General features: G+C 36.5%; 1 protein-coding gene and 1 long non-coding RNA gene across 7 annotated transcripts in view; both read left to right on the top strand.

Moving 5' to 3' along the window:
* Positions 1-21,053, top strand: part of LOC105488645 (Rap guanine nucleotide exchange factor 2) — a 259,652-nt gene that overhangs the window by 49,025 nt on the left and 189,574 nt on the right. The gene's annotated exons all lie outside the window — the stretch shown is intronic.
* Positions 1-21,053, top strand: part of LOC139362295 (uncharacterized) — a 44,157-nt gene extending 23,104 nt beyond the window's left edge. The window contains exon 2 of the long non-coding RNA XR_011620864.1: positions 1-21,053. This exon is cut by the window's left edge and continues 17,377 nt beyond it. This is a non-coding gene — a long non-coding RNA (uncharacterized lncRNA).

The following is a 21,053-nucleotide window of genomic DNA, read 5'->3' as shown; positions in this document are numbered from 1 at the left end:
CTGGTCCCTCTGTTAGTATCTTACATCACCATGATGCATTTTTTTGTAAGAACTAAGAAATCACTACCGACTTTATTTGAACTCCACTAGTTTTTCCACTAATGCGTCTTTCTGTTCCAGGATCCCATCCAGAATACTAAATTTGGCCAGGCATACTAAATTTGCACACCTGTAGTCCTGCTATTTGGAGGCTGGGGTGGGAGAGTCACCTGTGCGTGGTAGGCAGAGGCTGCAAGTGAGATAGGATCTCACCATTCAGTCATCATGTCTCCTTTGTAATCTTTTCTGACTTGTGTTTCTCACTCTTTCCTTGTTTTTTATGACCTAGACAGTTATGAGGACTAATGGTCAGGTATTTTGTAGAATGTCCCTCAATTGGAATGTTTGCTCATGATTAGACTGTGACTGTGGGTTTTGGAAAGAAGACCACAGAGGTGAAGTACTGTTTTCATCACATCATATCAAGGATACATACTATTAATATGACTTGTCACTGTTGATGTTGACCTTGACCTTGTCCTGAGTTAGTGGTTGTCAGGTTTTTGCACTGTAAAGTTACTGCTCCTTCCTCCCGAAACTCTCTTCTTTGGAAGCAAGTCATTAAATCCAACCCACACTCAAGAAATGGGAGACTTAATTAAGCTCCACCTCCTGGAGGGAGGGAACATCAACATAAAGTATTTGGAATTCTTCTGTAAGGAAGAGTGACCTGTTCTCCCCCATTTATTATCTAGTCAGTTAATCACAGTTGTATCAGTGTGGGTTCAGGTCTATTTATTTGATACTTTGCAGTGTAATTTAATATTACATTATGTATTTTATTGCTCAGATTTTTCCAGTGTTTGGCATTGAAGCTCTTTCAGCTTTGTTCCTGTTTCCATTTGATATGCCCCTGTTTTTGTTGTTGTTGTTCTTATTTTTTGAGCACGTTCTTACATTTTGGTGCTACTAAGTGTTCCGGGCTCATTTGTGTTTTCCCCACCCCAGCCTAGAGTCAGCCATTCTTTAAGGACCCCTGGTTCCTTTCATTGGAGAATGACATTAGAAACCAAGGTCTGGGTGTCGGGATGTGCTTTTTGCTGCTCTAGGGTATTACTTCTTCTAGGCCCTCTCGCTGGACAGCGCTAGGAAATCAATGTGCATATGCGGAGGCACATTAGTGTAGTTTTATATCAAGGGATTTAAATGCTTTTTGACACTTAAAATTCAGAAACTAAAATTAAACTCCTTAGGCAAATTAATATATCTTTAGGCATAGATATGAATGTCTATAAATTTTATAAGTAGATTAGACAATACTATTAAGTAGGTATCTTCCCCAAAGTCTTTGTTTTCATTTTTAGTTGTAAATTATTATATTTTTATTACTGTTGATTCTTTGGTATGAAAATCTGGGCTGAACTTTTTTGTTGCCTGTAGATAATTATTTTATTTTTTTCATAGTGAAGAGATTTAAATTTCTGCCATTTTTTTGTTTGATGAGTTACAAGCTAGGATAATTTTTTTTTTAACTTTATTATGAAAAGATAATTCACATGTATTAATTTCCATACTGGCCTTTTTGGTTTGATGAGTTACAAGCTGGGATAATTTTTTTTAAACTTTATTTATGAAAAGAGAATTCACATGTATCATTTTCCATATTGGCCTTTGTACTCACAATCTTAATTTTTCAGATGCAGAGATATTTAACCTGAGCAGTTTAATCATCACTTCTAGACCATAAGATATCTTGTTAATGTTTTCCTAAATAAAAACAGAATTTTAATTTTCAGAGTAAAGCAGTTTCCTAACAGCATAATAGTATTAGATCTAAGTTTTCAGAAACACTAGTCTTGAAAGTCATTTATTGCTTGTGTTGTTAAAATTAATTTTATCATCTTGTGACAAATAAAGGGAAATCGCAAACAGTTCAGTGTAAACTACTATAAAGTAATTTGTAGGGTTTTCTCCATTTTATTTATTTATTTGAGGTGGCGTTTCGCTCTTGTTGCCCAGGCTGGAGTGCATTGATGCGATCTTGGCTCACCACAACCTCTGCCTCCTGGGTTCAAGCAATTCTCCTGCCTCAGCCTCCTGAGTAGCTGGGATTACAGGCATGCGCCACCACATCCAGCTAATTTTGTATTTTTAGTAGCGATGGGGTTTCTCCATGTTGGTCAGGCTAGTCTCGAACTCCCAACCTCAGGTGAGCCACTGCATCCGGCCTCTCCATTTTAAATAGTTATACTACATGCGCCATTATTCTATAATATATGTTGTTTTTATAACAGCAATATGCAAATAGTCCTATAAATCAAGATTATTGCTATCTGTTTCTGGTCTTAATGACCAGTTAATCCTAAAAACAAGCAATGAAACACTATTTCTGGTACTTGTGGATTTAATAGAAATATTTCCAGAATTGTGATATGAAATAGTAAAGGCAGAATGTTTTTGGAAGTTTTACAGCGTAGTAGGTGCTGATTGATGTTGCCTGCCTTTTGCTTTTTTTTTTTTTTTTTTTTTGAGGCAAGGTCTGGCTCTATCACCCAGGCTGGAGTACAGTGGCTTAATCTCAGTTCACTGCAACCTCCGCCTCCTGGGTTCAAGCCTTCTTCCTACCTCAGCCTCTTGGGTAGCTGGGACTGTGGCCGCACACCACCACGTCTGACTGAGTTTTTTTGTATATTGTATAGAGATGGGATTTCTCCACGTTTCCCAGGCTGGTCTCTTAACTCCTGAGCTAAATGATCCTCCTACCTCAGCCTCCCAAAGTGCTAGGATTACAGGCAAGAGCCACCGCGCCCGACCTTTTTAACTTTTTCTACTCATGATGACTGAGTAAAGTTGCATTGACTTTTTAATACACTGTATACTTTGCTTAAATTTTGTGTTAAAAGGAAATTAAGAAGTTATTCTATCTCCTTTCATTTTTCGGGTTAAAAAAATTAGCTCAATATAAGTAAAATGGGTTGTCCCCTAAATGACTAATAGTAGAATCCAGAGTCGAATCCAGATATCCTGTTACTCCAGTCCTTTTTAGGGCAGTCATCTGATTTATATTAAATTTTACTAAATACTTGATTTGCACCTGATAGCTACCTTCTCTCTTTTATTGTTGAATTAAAAGTTTAACCTTGAGCAAATTTTTAGGGACTATTTGATGTGTACTTGACAATGTGCTACAAAGTCTTACGTAGACTTTACCCCTGAAGACTTATCTGAATATTGTAAAGAATCAGGTTAAGAAGCAGCGGTTAAAAACATTTTATGTTGTTGGGGAGTCCTAATTCATCTGGACTGTCAAATTTCAATTATCTATGAAATGGAGTGTAATGATGGTCCCAGATAATTTCATTGTGAGTTACCATATCATTTCTGTTTATTGAGTGATCTAGAATTCATACAGTGTTGTGCAAAATTTGTATTTGCTGTAATGTGCATAAAACTGTCCATATATATGCATTTTACAGTATGTTTCTTACTAATTTTGTTAGAATTACTTAATACTAAAATACACTTACGTTTTCTGAGAGATATTAGAAGAAACTGGCTTGTATGTGCCTAATGGCTGAAAATTTACAGTGCTGTGTCATTTGTAGATAATTTAGTTGCTGAACTTAATGTGTCTCATTTGTTTTTTTAAAAAAAGTATTAAAGCTTATGATTAGTATATAATACATTTTATTTTTTTTCTGACGTAATGCCTAATAATCAGCCAGAATAATACATATAACCACATCATGGTTTTGATTTTGTTGTTGCTGTTTCTACGATTATTTTGAGGTGAAGGGGAAAACTACAGAGTAAAATGAATTAAGAATGAAAATCCATAAAGATGTTGACCCTAACACTAGAGTGTTTTCATATAGCTTCCATATTTGTAAAAAGGTACAGAATTTTATTTTGAAGGCGTTATTTTCGTTGTCAATCCTGGTAGGAGAGATTGTTTTAGAGAAAGATTCTTTGGCGTATTATTTTAAGGCACAGTGCTCTGTGAGAGTATTGAGAAGAGAAAGGTGGGGAAACTGAGAAATTACCTTGTGAACTCATGGATTTATAATTAATTCTAAGTGTTGTGTATATATATATAAACCTCCCCCCCCTTTTTTTTTTAGATGAAGTCTCACTGTGTCACCCAGGCTGGAGTGCAGTGGCGCAATCTCGGCTCACTGCAAGCTTTGCCTCCCCGGTTCATGCCATTCTCCTGCCTCAGCCTGCTGAGTAGCTGGGACTACAGGCGCCTGCCACCATGCCCAGCTAATTTTTTTGTATTTTTAGTAGAGATGGGGTTTCACCATGTTAGCCAGGATTGTCTCAATCTCCTGACCTCGTGATCAGCCCGCCTCGGCCTCCCAAAGTGCTGGGATTACAGGCGTGAGCCACTGTGCCCGGCCTAAGTGTTACACATTTTAAAAGTCTTCTTAGCTCAAATTGTCATCTATTTTAGCTAATGGTTTTAGGTGTTTCTGTCTTATATCTAATTAGTAAGTGTTTAAATAGTTGCTATATGCCTTTCACTTGGATTGTTTACACTTTTTTATATTGGTCAGTTACTATGTTATTTCAATAACCTTTTATTTGCCTTTATCAAACAACTTCATTACACTACTAGCCTTCATTAGTATGAAAATTCCCTGGTGCCGTGGACTTGAGTTGACTTTGATATAGAATTTTGGAACTGGATTAGATGCAAGAGATTGCCTGATTTAGTGGTTCCCTTGACTGTACATTGAAACATCTGGGGAACTTTAAAAAGAAATCTTACTGGGGTTCGCCGCCCACCCCCCACCTGAGAGGGATTTTGATTTAATTGATTTGGAGTGTGGCCTGGGCACCAGACTTTTAAAAAGCTTCCACAGGAGATTGTAATGTACAGTGAAGTGTGAGAACCACTGTTACAGTTCCCCACTCTGTGGAAAAGAAAAATGAGACTCAGACTTATTAATCAAATAATGTCTACTTTGGGGATCCAAAATCATTATTAAAATTGGTGAATTTAGAATGACTCTTAGAAGTCCATCTTGGTAGTTTTAATAAGTTAGAAATAAAACTAAACACTGCTAGACTCTCTTATCCTAATCCTTGTAACTAAACTATCACTAACTTTTTAAGGTCTGGTATAGGAGTGATTAGATTTTCCCAGGTATATGTAGTGCTTCCTTCTTGCCTCCTCCTGTTGCCCTCCAACATTTTCCTGAAATTGAATCTTTGCTGTTTGTTTGAGAAAATATCCCCTCCTTGAAAGTTATTTGTAGAATTCTTGTAGGCTGTTCAGGGAAGGGTACTATGCAAATTTGCTAGTAAAGGATGTTTTAAATAAACCAGAATTAGCTAACTTGCATTAAAAGAACATATACAAGCCTCAGTGCTTGGCATGGTATACAGTCGATGCTCAATTAGTACTTAAGTAAACAAAAGAAGGACCCGTGTTTTAATTTTTAAACATTTCCATCTCTCAGTCCATCTTTGCAATGATAAACTGAGTGGTTAGATAAGGAATCTGACCTTTTACAAGTTGATTAACTTCTTTAGGCTTTGGTTTCCTTGTAAAATTAGGGTTGAATCGATGCTTTCTAAGGACTTTTCTAGCTCTAGCATTTTATGATTCTATAACCATTAATATTTGGCAGTATAATATTAAGTAAATGATACATTATCACCTAGCAGTCCAGAGGAAAGAATTTTCTTAGCTAACTAGAAGGTTGTTCAACTAGAGAAGCAAGTAGAATTCAGTATGTTGGTGAAATGGCAAGAAAACTTACGAGGTAGATTGGATGTAGAAGGGACAGTAAAAGTGGTTCCTTCTTTCTCAGCACATATTATTTATTGCCTCTCTCTTACTGACTGTATTTACATCTGTTGAAATCCCTTCACTCATAAAGTTGTCTTTGTGTACTATATTTTGGAGAATGCGTACTCTTGGTATTATTGAACTCAGATTACAAACACATTGTTATGTTATCTCTCCTTCCACTAACATCACCTTAAAAAAAAAAAAACAAAAAAACAAAAAAAAAATGAGTTTACGTCCAGAAACCAGTGACTATATTTAGCATTTAAGATCAAATGGTTAGTGATTGATGTTTAGCTATGTTATTGTGCTGATAATTTGTAAAACAGTCTGCTTCTAGGGATAGGTACCAGGCTCAATTTGTGATTGACTAAGGAGATTTTAGAATCAAGAGATCTCTTGAATCAGAGACTCAGAGGGAACTGGTGACTTGCTCAGGTTCTCAGATAGGATTTGATTCAGATCCCTTCCCATGTTACTATACTGCTTCTTATGAATTCTATATTAGGCCAAGTGGGCAAAGACAAACGTTCTGTTTTGATAGAAATGGCTGTGAGGATAATCCACGTACCATAGATATGATTGATTGCCTAGAGAGCCAGTCAGTTGTATAAACTATTGTAAGTATATAGTATGAACCACTTTTTAAGTAGCTTACATATTTATTAAAGTGATGATTTTCAGATGTGAAGCAGTATTATAAAAATTTCTTGATATTTCGAATTCAGAACATGCTATAACTTCCATAATATATTCCAAAATATAACATAAATCTCCCCAGAGATTAACACAGTGAAACTTTCAGCTAGTATGGTTCCTGTGATTCTCAAATTGGGGACGGGGACAACCTTAAACTATAGTGAGGAGACCATGAGATTTTTTTAATTTTGAAAGGATACATAGGTGACAAAAAGTTGACAGACACAGCATTTAAAGCCAATATGAAATTCCCGCTGAGTAGTTTTAATTTTCCATTTTGATTGACAGCCACCTTTGCACATTTCCTCTTCCTTGTTTTGACAAGATTTAAGAGGATTAGAAAATTGATTCTTTAGGCATTTCTCCTTCCCTTTGGCCTTACACAAAGGTGGGAATGTTCAGTAATAGAATTCTGTCCTGAGAAGAAATACAGTTAATGGAAAGGAGATAATGAGTTTCTTTGTAAGGAGTTTCCAGGTAGGGGGAACATTTAAGATGTTATCTGTTTCTCTAGTAGGACCATTACTGAGCATTATTTTATTGTTCCACACCTGAATTGACTCTACATTTAGGACAGTAGAAATTCCTGGAATTTAGTTTGAGCAGTATTACAGAAGACATGGTAATTCTTAAGTGTAACTTTGGTCTTTCTCGAGGAATAAAACAGCACTTTTATCTGTTGGCAGACCTCTGCCATTTAATTAGTAAATGCATCCCTTATGCCTCACAATGCACTCATTCTTTTTTTAAAAAAAAAAACATTTATTTTTAATTTAACACTTATAGCTATAAAATTTCCTCTCAGTACTATTTTAATTGCATCTCACAAATTTTGATATGTTTTAGTTAGTGTTGAGTTCTAAATATTTGCTTATTTCTGTTATAACTTTTACTTTGATTCATAGGTTATCAAAAATATATTGCCAAGTTTCCAAATATTTGAAGATTTTTCTAGATATATGAGCTACTTATTCCCATATGAAAGTTACTCTACAACTTAGACTCAAAACACCATGTACTTGTTATGTCTCAATTTCTGTAGTCAGGGATCTAAGGATGGCTTAGCAGATTCCAGTGCTTCAGGGTCTTTTACAAATCTGTAATCATTGGCTGGCTGGGGCTACAGTTTTATATGAAGGCTTGACTGAGGAAGGATCCGCTTCCAAGCTGACTGTTGGCAGGACTCAGTTTCTCAATAGAAATGAAAGATCTTTTGAAAGTGTCATTCCACTTAACATCCTACAGCACTTGAAATTGTTTTATATATTTTACTGCTGCATGTTGTTAACTTCTGAATATATTGTTACTAATTTTCTTTGAACAATTTTTATAACAACTTAAAAAAGAAAAAAGAATCTCTTTAATCCCTATGTATTATATCTACTTTCTGAATTCTTTTCTATAAATTATGATTTTTATGTAATACTGTTTTTTTCAGCCTGAGGAACTTTTTTTTTTTTGGCATTTTAAAAAAATTATACTTTAAGTTCTAGGGTACATGTGCACAACGTGAAGGTTTGTTACATAGGTATACATGTGCCATGTTGGTTTGCTGCACCCATCAACTCATCATTTACATTAGGTATTTCTCCTAGTGCTATCCCTCCCCTAACCCCCATCCCCCCTGCCCACAGGCCCCCGTGTGTGATATTTCCTGCCTTGTGTCCAGGTGATCTCATTGTTCAATTCCCACCTATGAGTGAGAACATGTGTTTGGTTTTTTGTCCTTGTGATAGTTATTACAGTTGGTCTCGATATCTGCAGGTGCAGCATCCAACTAGCGATGGATGGGAAATACTAAGGAAAAAACCCCAAACCCAAAAATAACAGTGCAACAATAAACAATACAAATAAGAAATATAGTATAACAACCATTTACAGAGTGTTTATATTGCATTGGGTTAAAATAACGTAGAGATTTACCCACTACAGTATCTACCCAATTTACATCTAAAGAAGTGCTCAGGAGTATGTATTATTTAAGAAGCTCAGTGACTCCAGTGCTCATTTTAGGAACCATTTTCTCCGACTTAGCTGGTTCATTGGCCTTTCACTTTATTTGACTGGTCAGGATTCTTGCATTGTCTGTCCATTCAAGCTGAAGAAAAGATACTGCCCAATTGTGCCTTCTTCATGTAACACTTAATGATCTATAAATGTCAATAAACATATGCCAGACTCCATTAACCATGAAGTTAGGACTGCAGCTTTGCCTCTTGAAAGGATCTTAGGTGGTTATAGCTGGTCTGAATGAAACTGCTATGTGACAGCAGTAAAAATGCTGGCCTATAGGGTGTGCTGTTCAGTGGTGATTGAAAGAAGAAAAACAAAAAGCCAACTAACAGGGCTGCTACTAAGCAAGTGGGAGAGGAGGGGCATTACTGTTTTTATCTATTATTGTTAATCCTCCCAAATTATGTGCTTATTGTGTTCTTTACAGTTTGGGAATCATAAACCCATACTCTTTTGAAGTGGTTACCAGGGTTTTGGAGTCAGACCTTTGACTTAATTGACTATGTCTGTCAGCCAAAATGGATAATGAATGGCTTTTTAAAAGAACATGTTTTACAAGACTACAGAAGTTTTGTTGCACTTGGTATCTGTAATCTTGGTGTCTATCTAAAGGAATTCTTCACCAAGTCCATTCTTCAGGGGGAAGGGGAAACCTTATGAGACAACTTTTATTGCCATGGTTTTCCTTGTTCATCATAATGTCTGTTTTCTCATTTGGGCCTTGAAAAACACTCCCAACATACCTCTGCTGCTAGAATGTCATTGTTTAAGAAAGAAATGGTCCTTCTTTTAGGACAGTTATTTGAGTATTTGAAGTTACTCCACTCATTTTCCTTTCTTCCTATGGCAGTGGCAGTGGCATGAAGGTTGAGGTAGGGAAGCTGGGTTTTGAGGAATTGGGGTAATGACTGAGACAGGCAGCAGCCAAGTGTGGTAAATGTCTATGGTGGGGCTAGCAGATGGTGCCTGAGGGTGTACTTCTAATTTTAGTTGTTTAAAATACTTGTTTTATTTGACATTTCAGAGTTATAGTAGTTCATAATATTTTCTTCTTAAAGGAGATAAACATTAACTAGAAGGTTTTAATGATTTTTGTTCTTAAGAGGGCCTGCATTGCATTTTTGCCAACAGTAAAAAGAGGCAATAGTTGTCTTATTCTCCTCCAACTTCACTCCCTAACCAGCAATAAATTCCAGGAACTGCATGCAGATCAGTGATCCTTTATCTTTCATTGTTCTCCTTACGTGGGAAAGCATTGTTACTTAGTTGTAAATGTAGATTGTAGTTGAACAAAAAGCAAAGGAAGACGTATCACTTTCCTTTGGCTCTCTTTTTTGTGTCTTGAGTCTAGAAGGACTTTAAGATTATCTAGTTAATCTCCAGTCTCAAGAGGTAGTACCTAAACCATCTTTGTTGAGAGCACTTATAAGGTTATCAGAGGTCATTAAACAATTTCCTACCCAAATCCCTCTGCTTTTAAATAGCTAACACCTTTCCTTTACAGAGTTCCCTATTGAACATTTTGTGTAAATATTCTCTTTGTAGGCAGGGAGAAATAGGTAATTACCGTGGCAGCCCTTGGTGATGGCAAACAAAACAAAAAAAAAGCTCAGAGATGACTATAGTCACTCATTCAGGAGAGCATCCAGAGTATCTTGAATGACACACAAAACCAAGTCTTTTTAATTTACCCAATTTGCTCAATATTAATTGAATCAACTGAGAAGGATGAAATTTTTCTAGCATTATTTGCCAGGTTGGACCTTGAAACCTGAAGGAACCAGAAATTGTCGTTGGCCACCTTGTAGAAGCCCTTACTCAAGTTTCACTCTTATTTGACTTTTTCAGAGACTGGCTAATCCCCTTTTTCTTTAAAATTGAAACAATGGCAGTAGCTGTATAATGGCCAGTGTTTAAGTGTTTTATATACCTCATTTTATTTGGTCTTCATGGCGACACTATAAAGTGTAGGTATGATCCTTAATTTTTATATGGTGAAATTTAAGCTTAGAGATATTTAAGTAATGCTCCCAGAACCTTACAGCAATAAGTAGCGAAGTTCAGATTTCGACTGGGTCTGATGCCAAAATACTTCTCTTAGTTGTTTTCCTCTGCCACCTCTGTCATTTGCAGGGCCCATCTGCAGTGTCTCCGTCAGCCCCTTTCCTGGATCACACAGCTGTTTATTTTGCATCACCCTCCTTCCATTTTACAAACAAGTTGTAACCTCATATTCCACTGTTAGGCACATACGGCTGGACATCACTGTTCTCTTAGGAAAAATGTGTTGCTTGAATCTGTATGGAGAAAATTCTTTTATTTTAAGTACATATAGTGGGATCAACCTATAGATCTTTTCAAGAAAACTGAGTGTAGTGTTGTTTTTAAGGGACCTCTTCTTGTCCAAGAGGTCCCTTAAAAAGAGTATTTCAGAATCAAGTCTGACCACTGAAAAATTACTCGTATACCTATTACAGCAAATTAAATTTTAGTGACTTTTTCCCAGTATTCAAAATTATAATAACAATTCTGCAACTTGACCTCTTCATTAGAAATGTGGAAGTGATTTAAACTTGACAGTATGAACAATAGTGTTCTCAACTCGTATAGCAGCATCCTATTTATAGATGGAGGCAGCTGCATCCTTTTTCTTTATTTAGGAGGAATACTATTGTTCTCAGATCATCAGGTGAATGATCCTGTGGGGAAAATGTGATTGAGCCGATTATGACACAGGTATTATCTCCCTCCAATCAAGCTTTTATTCATCTATATGAAAAAAGAATGCATTTAAACTCTGATAGCTAAGTATGAAATACGGTGCTGAATTCATATTAATTGGACACTTACATAGTTGTTTTAGTTTAATGAGATTATTTCATCAAGAAGGTATCTTTGTCCAACATTTCTAGTTGTGCAAAGGCTTTAAATAGTCTGTTATGTATACTATAGACACGTATCTATTCACATTTAAAATTGTGTTTTATGAATTGTACCTTTTACTGATTGATTGATTCTCTCCCATTCTTTCCTATCAATAACTAATAGTTGTGCTTTTATTTAAAATGTTAATAATATCTGATACTTAGAGAAAGCCAGGCACTGTGCTTTATATTTTGGCTGTTTTATCTTATTTAATTCTCTCCCAACCCAGTGAAGAATATGTTGTTTTCTCACATTATACAGATGAGGACAGTTGATATACTTTGCCTAACGTCATACAGCTAGTAAATGCTAGAACCGAAGCTTCAAACCCATCTGTTTGTGATTTTAAATCCTCACCTATAACACATGGATATTGTTGTCAGTGTTGGCACTATGGCTAGAAAATGTTTGTTTCACTTATTTCAGTAGCAAACTTCAGTAGCAATTTGAAGAAAGTCAACTTCAAACTAACCGCATTACTTGCACACAGAGCTTAGACCAGAGTTAGGTTATGTATCTTTAACATGATATTCAGTATATCTTTTTCTATATGTAGCAAACTATATGGATGAAGGTCTGCTACTTTGTGCCTTAATGACTCCAGAAGGAAGTGGGCTTGATTTAAGTGAATTTGTAGTGTGTGCTCTGTTCACGTATTCTTGTACATCTTTTGTTTTCTCTTCCACAATGAAATTTTTTGAGTACAGTGTAAGAAATCAAAATGGAGTGTACCTACCCACATCAGGGTTTGAAAGGTAAAATTTTTTTCTATAGCTTTGTCTGTATTACATTTTTAGCCTTCCGTTTGAAACTAATTAGAAATATTAGTGCTCAAGTATCCGAACCTAATTAGAAATTAAAGTTTGTTTTTTTTTAAATTATAGGTGTTGAATTCATAGCTTTAAAAATGCTTCTGATTGAAGATAAGATGGGAATTTACATGGGATAAAAGAAAAAAAGCACCTTAAATGAGGACATTCCCATGTATGATTAAAAAAACATTCTGGATGTAAACATTAAAAAAGGATTTCTGTGTGTCATCCTGAAGATTTTGAGATTCATGTATTAATTTTTTTTCAGAAATTATTCTAAAGGGATTAAAATTGTTAGTAAAATTGAACTTCATAATAACATTTTCTCTGGTATTAGTTTCAGAAAGCCAGTGATTAGAAGAGATGTTAACTGTGTTTGGAGGTACTTTCTTTATGAATAGTTAAATTATATTTTCAAAAGTTTGTATCATAAACAATATGTAGGTTCCCTGTAGGTTTTCTTTTTGCAAAAGTGTTATTTAATTGAAGAAATAATTTAGGCCAGGCACTGTGGCTCATGCTGTTAATGCCAGCACTTTGGGAGGCCGAGGCAGGTGGATTGCCGAGCCCAGGAGTTGGAAACTAGCCTGAGCAACATGGTGAAACCCTGTTTCTACAGAAAAATACAAAAATTAGCCAGGTGTGGTGACACTTGCCTGTAGTCCCAGCTACTCGGGAGGCTGAGGCAGTCTTTTAAAGCATACATTATAATATTCTGGAGAGAAAAATCTGCAGAATGCAGCATGCAAACAACAGTAAAGTAAACCATAAATTTTGTTCATTTATATGCTGTCTCCAACATATTTTTAAGTGTTTGTTAAAAATCTGGAATCTTTGCTGGCTATAGTAGGTCATGCTTGTAATCCCAGCACTTTGGGAGGTTGAGGTGGGATGATTGCTTAAAGCCAAGAGTTTAATACTCGCCCGAGCAATATAGTGAGACTGTGTTTCTTAAAAAAAAAAAAAAAAAAAATAGCTGGATGTGGTGGCATGTACTTGTAGTCTCAGCTACTTGGGAGACTGAGGCAAGAGGATTGCTTGAGTCCAGGAGTTTGGGGGTTACAGTGAGCTCTGATCACAACACTGCACTCCGGCCTGGATGACAGAGTGAGATCCTGTCTCTTAAAAAAAAAAAAAAAAAGTCAGCTGGGCATGGTGGCTCATGCCTGTAATCCCAGCACTTTGGGAGGCTGAGGCGGGCAGATCGTGAGGTCGGGAGATCGAGACCATCCTGGCTAACATGATGGTGAAACCCAGTATCTACTAAAAAATACACACACAAAAAATTAGCCGGGCATGGTGGCAGGCTTCTGTAGTCCCAGCTACTGGAAGAGACAGGAGAATGGCATGAACCCGGGAGGCGGAGCTTGCAGTGAGCCGAGATCACACCACTGCACCTCCACACCTCCAGCCTGGGCAACAGAGCGAGACTCCGCCTCAAAAAAAAAAAAAAAAAGTCTGGGAATCTTTATATTGAAAAAATTAATTATTATAATTGTTCTTAGGAAATAGTTTTCAACCACCTGGGAAGCATATTCGTAAATCTTTACACTTAAAATTCAGGTTTGTTGTATACATTAATAAACCTGGATTATAGAACCTATTTAAATCCTGCTTACATCTGCACAGTATTTGCAGTACATTTGATAGTTTGATAAAACTATCAAAATGGAACCTAAAGGTTTTGCTGGTGTTCTCTCGTTTAATGAGGTACCAGGTAACAAAAAGAAGATTCTAGATTATAGCCCTCAGCAACCCTGTGCATTGAATTTTCAAATGGAATTGATTCTCAGGTTATAAGTAACTTGTCCACAGTTAAAAACCATGCAAGTGGCAGAGGTGTAGATTTTATCTCAGCCTGGCTCTAGAGATCAGTCTCTTACCCACAGTGCCAGCATGCAGGGTATATTAAAGTATACATTTCAGTTGTCTCTTTTGTGGTTCGTTGTAATTTTTTTTTTTTTCCATAAGATTACCCAGGGAGGAAGAAATAGGTGAAATGTCAGAGAGTTTAGGCAGTGGGCTATAATCTAGAATCTTCTCTTTGTTACCTGGCACCTCCTCACTCCAAAAAACCTGTTCTAGAAAGGAATCATTTTTGATGATGACTGTGCACCACTTGCTGAGCTTTGTAAAGGGCTTAATTTTTTTTTGTATCGTAGTATTCCAGAAAAGGTAGCTAGTAGGTATATATCCCTACCAAAAGATGGACATGCTTGAGGTAAATGGTTCAATTATAAGAGTGGGGTGGTTTTTCTTATTCTAATAATTTTATATACTATTATTTTACCTATTTTACAGATTTGTAAAATGTAGCAATTGCGACAGAATTTTTTCCCTCCAGAACCCCCAGTAACATCCTGTTAGTTCCTCACATAATGAGAGATGATCATATAGACATTTTATTGCAAGGTATAAATGTTGAGTGTTGAATAAGCACTTTGTCTTGATAGAGAATTAGGTGTGGTTATTTGTGGATGCCTACTTTGCTTTTGTGGAGTGGTAAAAATGGTTGTTTGTACTATTAGAATAAAGCAAATAAGAGGGTTTATAAAAGCTCAGTGAAAATTCAAGAGCATTCTAAATATAAGCTTATATTTTTCATATTGTGTGTTGCACAAAATTAGGCTTATGTGCAAAAACAAAAGATTTGATAAAAATGTTTACTTAAAATGTATAAATGAATAGTGGAACTAAGACATATAAGAAAATTTGGTGGTAATCTATTTAAATTTTTTGATAAGCGTAAAAATCACTTTTTCTAGTGTATTGGAAGAAAAGTTTTACTGACTCAACACATTTGAAGTGAGTTCTTACTATGTGCTAGAGACTGTATAGTTTTAAAAAATGCCAAGAAGGAGTTACTGAAAGATGAAAGAGGATCTGAAAAACAAAGAGATTATTACATCAGTAAAAATCACATCAAGGGTTTGTCTAGATGAGTGTGAAGAAATAGTAGTACATGGATAAAATGAGCAAACTTAGGTTGTATCTCACATATCAGGACTATTTGTGAGGTTTCATAAAATATGACTTCAAAGTTTGTTGGGTAGATAATCATAACATGTATCAATGGTACTGGTAGTTTTTTTGTTTGTTTTCTTCTTTATTAAACGGGAGAGACAGGAAGGAGAAGGGGAGAGAATATAAGAATGAATTTGGATGAATGAGAGGAGCGAAAACGAAAATATCTGTATTTTGGATTTGAAAATTCTACTGCAGCAGATAATAACAACCTGGCTTATGGAGTTAGTGTATGTGTGTAGCAGTTTGAAAACTGTTTCTGATATCTTTCCCTTTGGTGATTATTAGATATAAATTACCTACATGTGAAATTTTATGGAAATTAGAGATAATAGATATAGAACATTCAGCACAGTGTCTGGCATATAATAGGTAGTTATTGTTGATAAATCATTTATATGAATACATTCATGTAACTTGGGTGGCACAATATAATACAATGGATTAAATAATGGTTTGAAACAGTAAGCTTGAAACTAATACTTTGGTTTGATAGTTTATATTACTAAGCTGTTGAAATGTGACATCTCTACAAAAATAATAAATTTAGCCCAGTATCAAAATAGTAAACTGACTTCCAGAATCATAAATATTTAGATGTCCAGCGTATTTTGTGACTTCGTTCAGTTTGCTATTTTTGTTTAAGTTTTAAGAAAAATTTAAGAAAAACAAAGTTCAAAATATTGCAAGCACACAGGATGGTATAAAATACAGCAGTGTATTCCTGCTGAAAATCTTTAACGTACTCTGGAAAATCTTTAGTAGTGGAATATTCTCTGCACATTTAAAAAAATCTCACACAAAGAGCCTTCTATGTTTCTTAAAGAATTTTTTTTTTTCTTTTTTGGGGAAGGGGAAAAGGTCTATAGGATAAGTTTATTTAATATGACATCAGTTGAATAAAGCCAGCTGTGGGTAATTATCTCTGATATTTGATTTCCAGCTGTTTTGTTGAACTGTTATGGGCTCTCAAGGTATTTGGATATTAATTAAATGATGACTCATTACAAAGGAGTCTTGTTTTAAATACTACTGTATCAAATAGAACATTAAAATATAACAACTGGTACAGAGTTTTAATCCTTTCTGGAGTAACTATTTTTTCCTACCTGGTTCATATTCATGTTTATTTTAAAGTCAATACATTTTTTGTTTTTTGTTTGTTTGTTTGTTTGTTTTGAGACGGAGTCTCCTTCTGTCACCCAGGCTGGAGTGCAGTAGCGCCATCTCGGCTCACGCTATTCTCCTGCCTCAGCCTCCTGAGTAACTGGAACTACAGGTGCTTGCCACCATGCCCGGCTAATTTTTTGTATTTTTAGTAGAGACGGGGTTTCACTGTGTTAGCCAGGGTGGTCTCAATCTCCTGACCTTGTGATCCGCCCGCCTCGGCCTCCCAAAGTGCTGGGATTACAGGTGTGAGCCACCGCGCCTGGCCTAAAGTCAATACATTTGTAACTTGGAGGAAATCATTCAGATCAGATATGTTTTGGTAATGATTTTCTATAATTATATCTATATCTATATATCTCTGTATACGTAAATAGAATTAAATGTGTCTTCTCTTTGCTTAAAGGTTTTTGAAGTCAGGTTATCGTTAGTGAATAATTCATATCAGGTTGAATATAGAAGCAGGTATTTTCATTTTAGCATGTTGGATGTTGAACATCACTCAAATTGTGTAAACAGTGGATTTTTTTTTTTCTTTTTTTTGAGAGAGAGGGTCTCAATCTGTTGACCAGGCTGGAGTATAGCAGCAGGATCACAGTTCACTGTAGTCTTGACTTCCTGGGCTCAAGCAATTCTCCCACCTCAGCCTCCTGAGTAGGGAAGACTATAGGAGTCTACCCTAATGCCCAGCTAATTTGTGTAGTTTTTGTAGGGTTGAGGTCTCTCTGTGTTGCCCAGGCTGGTCTCGAATTTATGGGCTCAGGCAGTCCTCCAGCCTCTGCCTCCCAAAGTGCTGCGATTACAGGCATGAACCACTGTCCCTAGCTAACAATGGATATTTTGGAAAATGTGAAAAGAAATCACAGAGGATAAAAGAAAGGTATTTAAAAAAAAAAAAAAGCATTGAACAATGAAATAAGAAATTAGGAAGTGGGATTAGTTAAATGTGGATTAGTGCTCCAAAGATGTCAGGAAAAGGGGCCAGGAGTGGTGGCTGACACCTGTAATCCCAGCACTTTGGGAGGCCGAGGTGGGTGGATCACGAGGTTAGGAGTTTGAAACCAGCCTGGCCAACATGGTGAAACCCCATCTCTACTAAAAATAGAAAAATTAGCTGGGCATGGTGGCGGGCACCTGTAGTCCCAGCTACTTGGGATGCTGAGGCAGGAGAATTGCTTGAATCCAGGAGGCGGAGGTTGCAGTGAGCCGAGATTGCGCCACTGCACTCTAGCCTGGCGACAGAGCAAAACTCCATCTCCAAAAAAAAAAAAAAAAAAAATAGTAAGGAAAAGGGCAGAGGCATAAATCAAAACTGAGCAAACCCTCAGGGCTCTGGCAATGAGACAGGGTGTGGTGGAGGCCTGTGGGGTGAGGGGTGAGTGCTTCTAGAGGAAATGCAGTGTTTTGCAGATAATAAATATTGATCAGACATGCATTTTTACCCCTGCTGTGGGATTTTAGTCTCATTGCTTTGTTGATCTACTTTGTAGTTAACCTAGAGAAGTTAACACAGCCATTGCTACAGAACTTTCTGCCCCTTGAGTTCCAGAATTCCAGAATCCAGTTTCCTAGGGATTGTGGGGAATAAAAAGAGGTGTAGGGTATGGTCCCTGTAGGGGAGCAATACAGTCTTTATTGAGTAGTGTCTATATTGTCTTGTTTCCACAGGTATTTCATATATACATTTAAAAAGCTGACAATAAAAATGAACATATGATAACTTCCTTATTTGTGATACATGAGTAAATGTTGATGAGATTAGAGAAGGGGAGAACATGATAGAGTGGTCCAAAAAGGTTTCTCAGAGGATATGAGTTGAGTTGCCCATCAGGATGGATTGGGCAGTGGATGCTGATGTGGGCAAACACTGAAATAGACCTCAGATGCTGCATGATGATATGCCCGTGTAACACAGTTGAAATTTGGTGATCAATGAATGTATTCCGGCAGGGTAGGGCAACCGCCTAAAAAATGACTTGGGGTCCTTTACTTGGTTTATGTTGTACATGGTGAAAGAAGAGAAGGCCCTGAAATGACCGTGGGATAGAAATAGAAATGAAAAAAGAAGTATGACAGGAGACTTAACAGGATTAAAAAAAAAAAAAACAAAACACGACTAATTAAATGTGTGAAAAAAACAGAAAATAGTTGCTACAAGTAGCAACTAAGTTGAAAACTCCTACGTGGTTTTCACTGGAATAGCTGGGACACTGGTGTGGGCACCAGAAGTAGAGAAATTTAAATGTGTGGCTGGTGTTTTGGGGGAAATTTAGTGTGAAGTTTAGTTACCATTTGAAATGACGCTTTGGCAGCTTCAAATGGTAACTAATCAGCTGGGAATTGTGGTGGTTTGTAAGAAAAGTCAGAGTCCAGGAGTCAGTTGTAAAGATAGGGTGAGAATAGATGCAATCCTTCATAAGGATCCTTATGAAGAACAATGACCGTTCAAAGACCAGCCCTGGGAGTACCTAACATGGAGAGACCGCAGAGCCTGGTGCAGCCTGCAGAGCCCATGTCCGGCCAGGGAAGACCCAAGGCCACACAGCACTGGCTGCCTTCCTGAAGTTTCATACCCTTTCCTTTTGTGATTTTTTTTTTTTTCTTCTTGTGTGTCACTGTCAAATTTTTAAAAATGTTTTATTTAATATTGTCTGTCTTACTAGAAAAGACAGTGGTTTTGGCTATTTTATATGCTAGTGTGTTCCTGGCATCTAGAATATAGCTTGGCACTATTCTTGGCCCAAGAAGAAAAAGGATTTGCTTTAAAGAGATCACTGGTGATCTTGTAGAAACAAATTTCAGTAAATTTAGGGGCAAAGATCAGATTCCCAAAAGTTATTCAGTAACTGGATAGTTGAGAAAATGGACAAAAGGAATGTACCTGCATGCATTTAATAGCCAGAACTTTACAGTGAATGACCAGTCAACATACAGGAGACAAATCCATCCTTAGCCTCCTCTTTTTATTTTTATTTTCCCTCCCTAGTTCTTTGCAAAGGAGGCAGACTGGATGCCGGGTGGACAGGCCCCACTTGTGGTTCAGCACAGCTGGTGGTTCTGCCAAGTTGGGTTTCATCCCCAGGAGCATGCAGATTTAGTAGTGCTTTTTGGCAGAAGACATCACTTTATATTAAATTATTACTGAACTGTCATAAATTTAAATAACTCAGTAAAAGATATACTTGGAAACGACACCTCTTTTTTAATGATAAAAGGACCTGATGCTACATGTAGGATACGGTCGCTTTTCATTATGCATAGGAGGTACTCGGTAACAGTTTGCCCATGGAAGAATGAGAAGTGATAGGTATTTATTATTTTTTATATAATTGCTTTGTAGGTAGCTTGAGGATCAAAGGCTAGAAGAGAAGACTGTATGTGATAGGATATAGAAGTTTTGTTATCAGGCAGCAGTGGTAGAGTGGAAGAAAGCATTTGTGAATTTGGGAGTAAGAAAACTTGTCTTCTGACAACTGTGATTCATAATTGAATTTCTATCTTGCATTGTGGCAATTTGTGAGAACCTTTTATCTATTCTAGCAAACTAAGTTTCTTTGAGGGCCAGAGTATATTGTACCAACCTTTGTATCTCCGAGGCAACATCCCAGCACAGTGCTTTGCACAGAGCAAGTATTCAATATCTTGAATTTACCAGTGAACTGCAAATGAAGGGAAAGGATAACATCTGAACAGATTTTGGATCCCCCTCAACTCCGAATCTATATAGAAATTTGAGACTAAATAGAAGTTGTCGTTTGTATTAGGAAAAATATGTGTGTTTAACTAAATACTCTTGATTACATGTCAAATTCTGCTGTTCTCTTCTTTTTAAAAGTTTATTTTAAAAATTGATACATAAAAATTACAGGTATTTATGGTGTACAACGTGATTTGAAATATGCATACATTGTGGAATAGCAAAATTGAGCTAATTAACATACATATTACCTCAACTTATTTTTTTGTGGTTAGAACACTAAAAATTTACTTAGTGATTTAAGAATACAATATATTGTTGTAAACTACAGTTACCATGTTGTGCCTTAGATCTCTCGAACTTATTCCTCCTAGCTAATTTTGTATCATTTGATCAACGTCTCCCCAGCAGTCACCTCCTCCCCAGCCCCTGGTCACCACTGTGGGAACTCTCTACTCCTGTGAATTCAGCTTCTCTAGATTCTACATATAGATGAAATCACAGGGTATTTGTCTTTGTATGCCTGGCTTATCTCACTTAACATGTCCTCCAGGTTCATTTATATTGTCATAAAGGGTAGAATTTCTTTCTTTTTTAAGGCTAATATTCTGTAACACATAGATACCACACTTTCTTCATCCATCCATTGAGGGACATTTAGGTTGATTCCATATCTCAGCTGTCATGAATAATGCTGCAGTGAACATGGGAGTGCAGGCATCTCTTCAACGTAGTGATTTCATTTCCTTGAATATATAGGCAGTAATGGGACCTCGTGATCATATGGTAGTCCTATTTTTAATTTTTTTGCAGGAACCTCCATACTGTTTTCCATAATGGATATACTAATTTACACTAATTTACATTCTCATCAACAGTGAGAATTTCTCTTTTCTTCACATCCTCTTCAATGCTCATCCTTTTTTTTTTTTTTTAAAAA

This window comes from Macaca nemestrina, chromosome 3 (genome assembly GCF_043159975.1).
Source record: "Macaca nemestrina isolate mMacNem1 chromosome 3, mMacNem.hap1, whole genome shotgun sequence".
NCBI classification, from domain to species: Eukaryota; Metazoa; Chordata; class Mammalia; order Primates; family Cercopithecidae; genus Macaca; species Macaca nemestrina.
The sequence above is the reverse complement of the archived record's forward strand: the minus strand, read 5'-3'. Positions and strand labels throughout refer to the sequence as shown.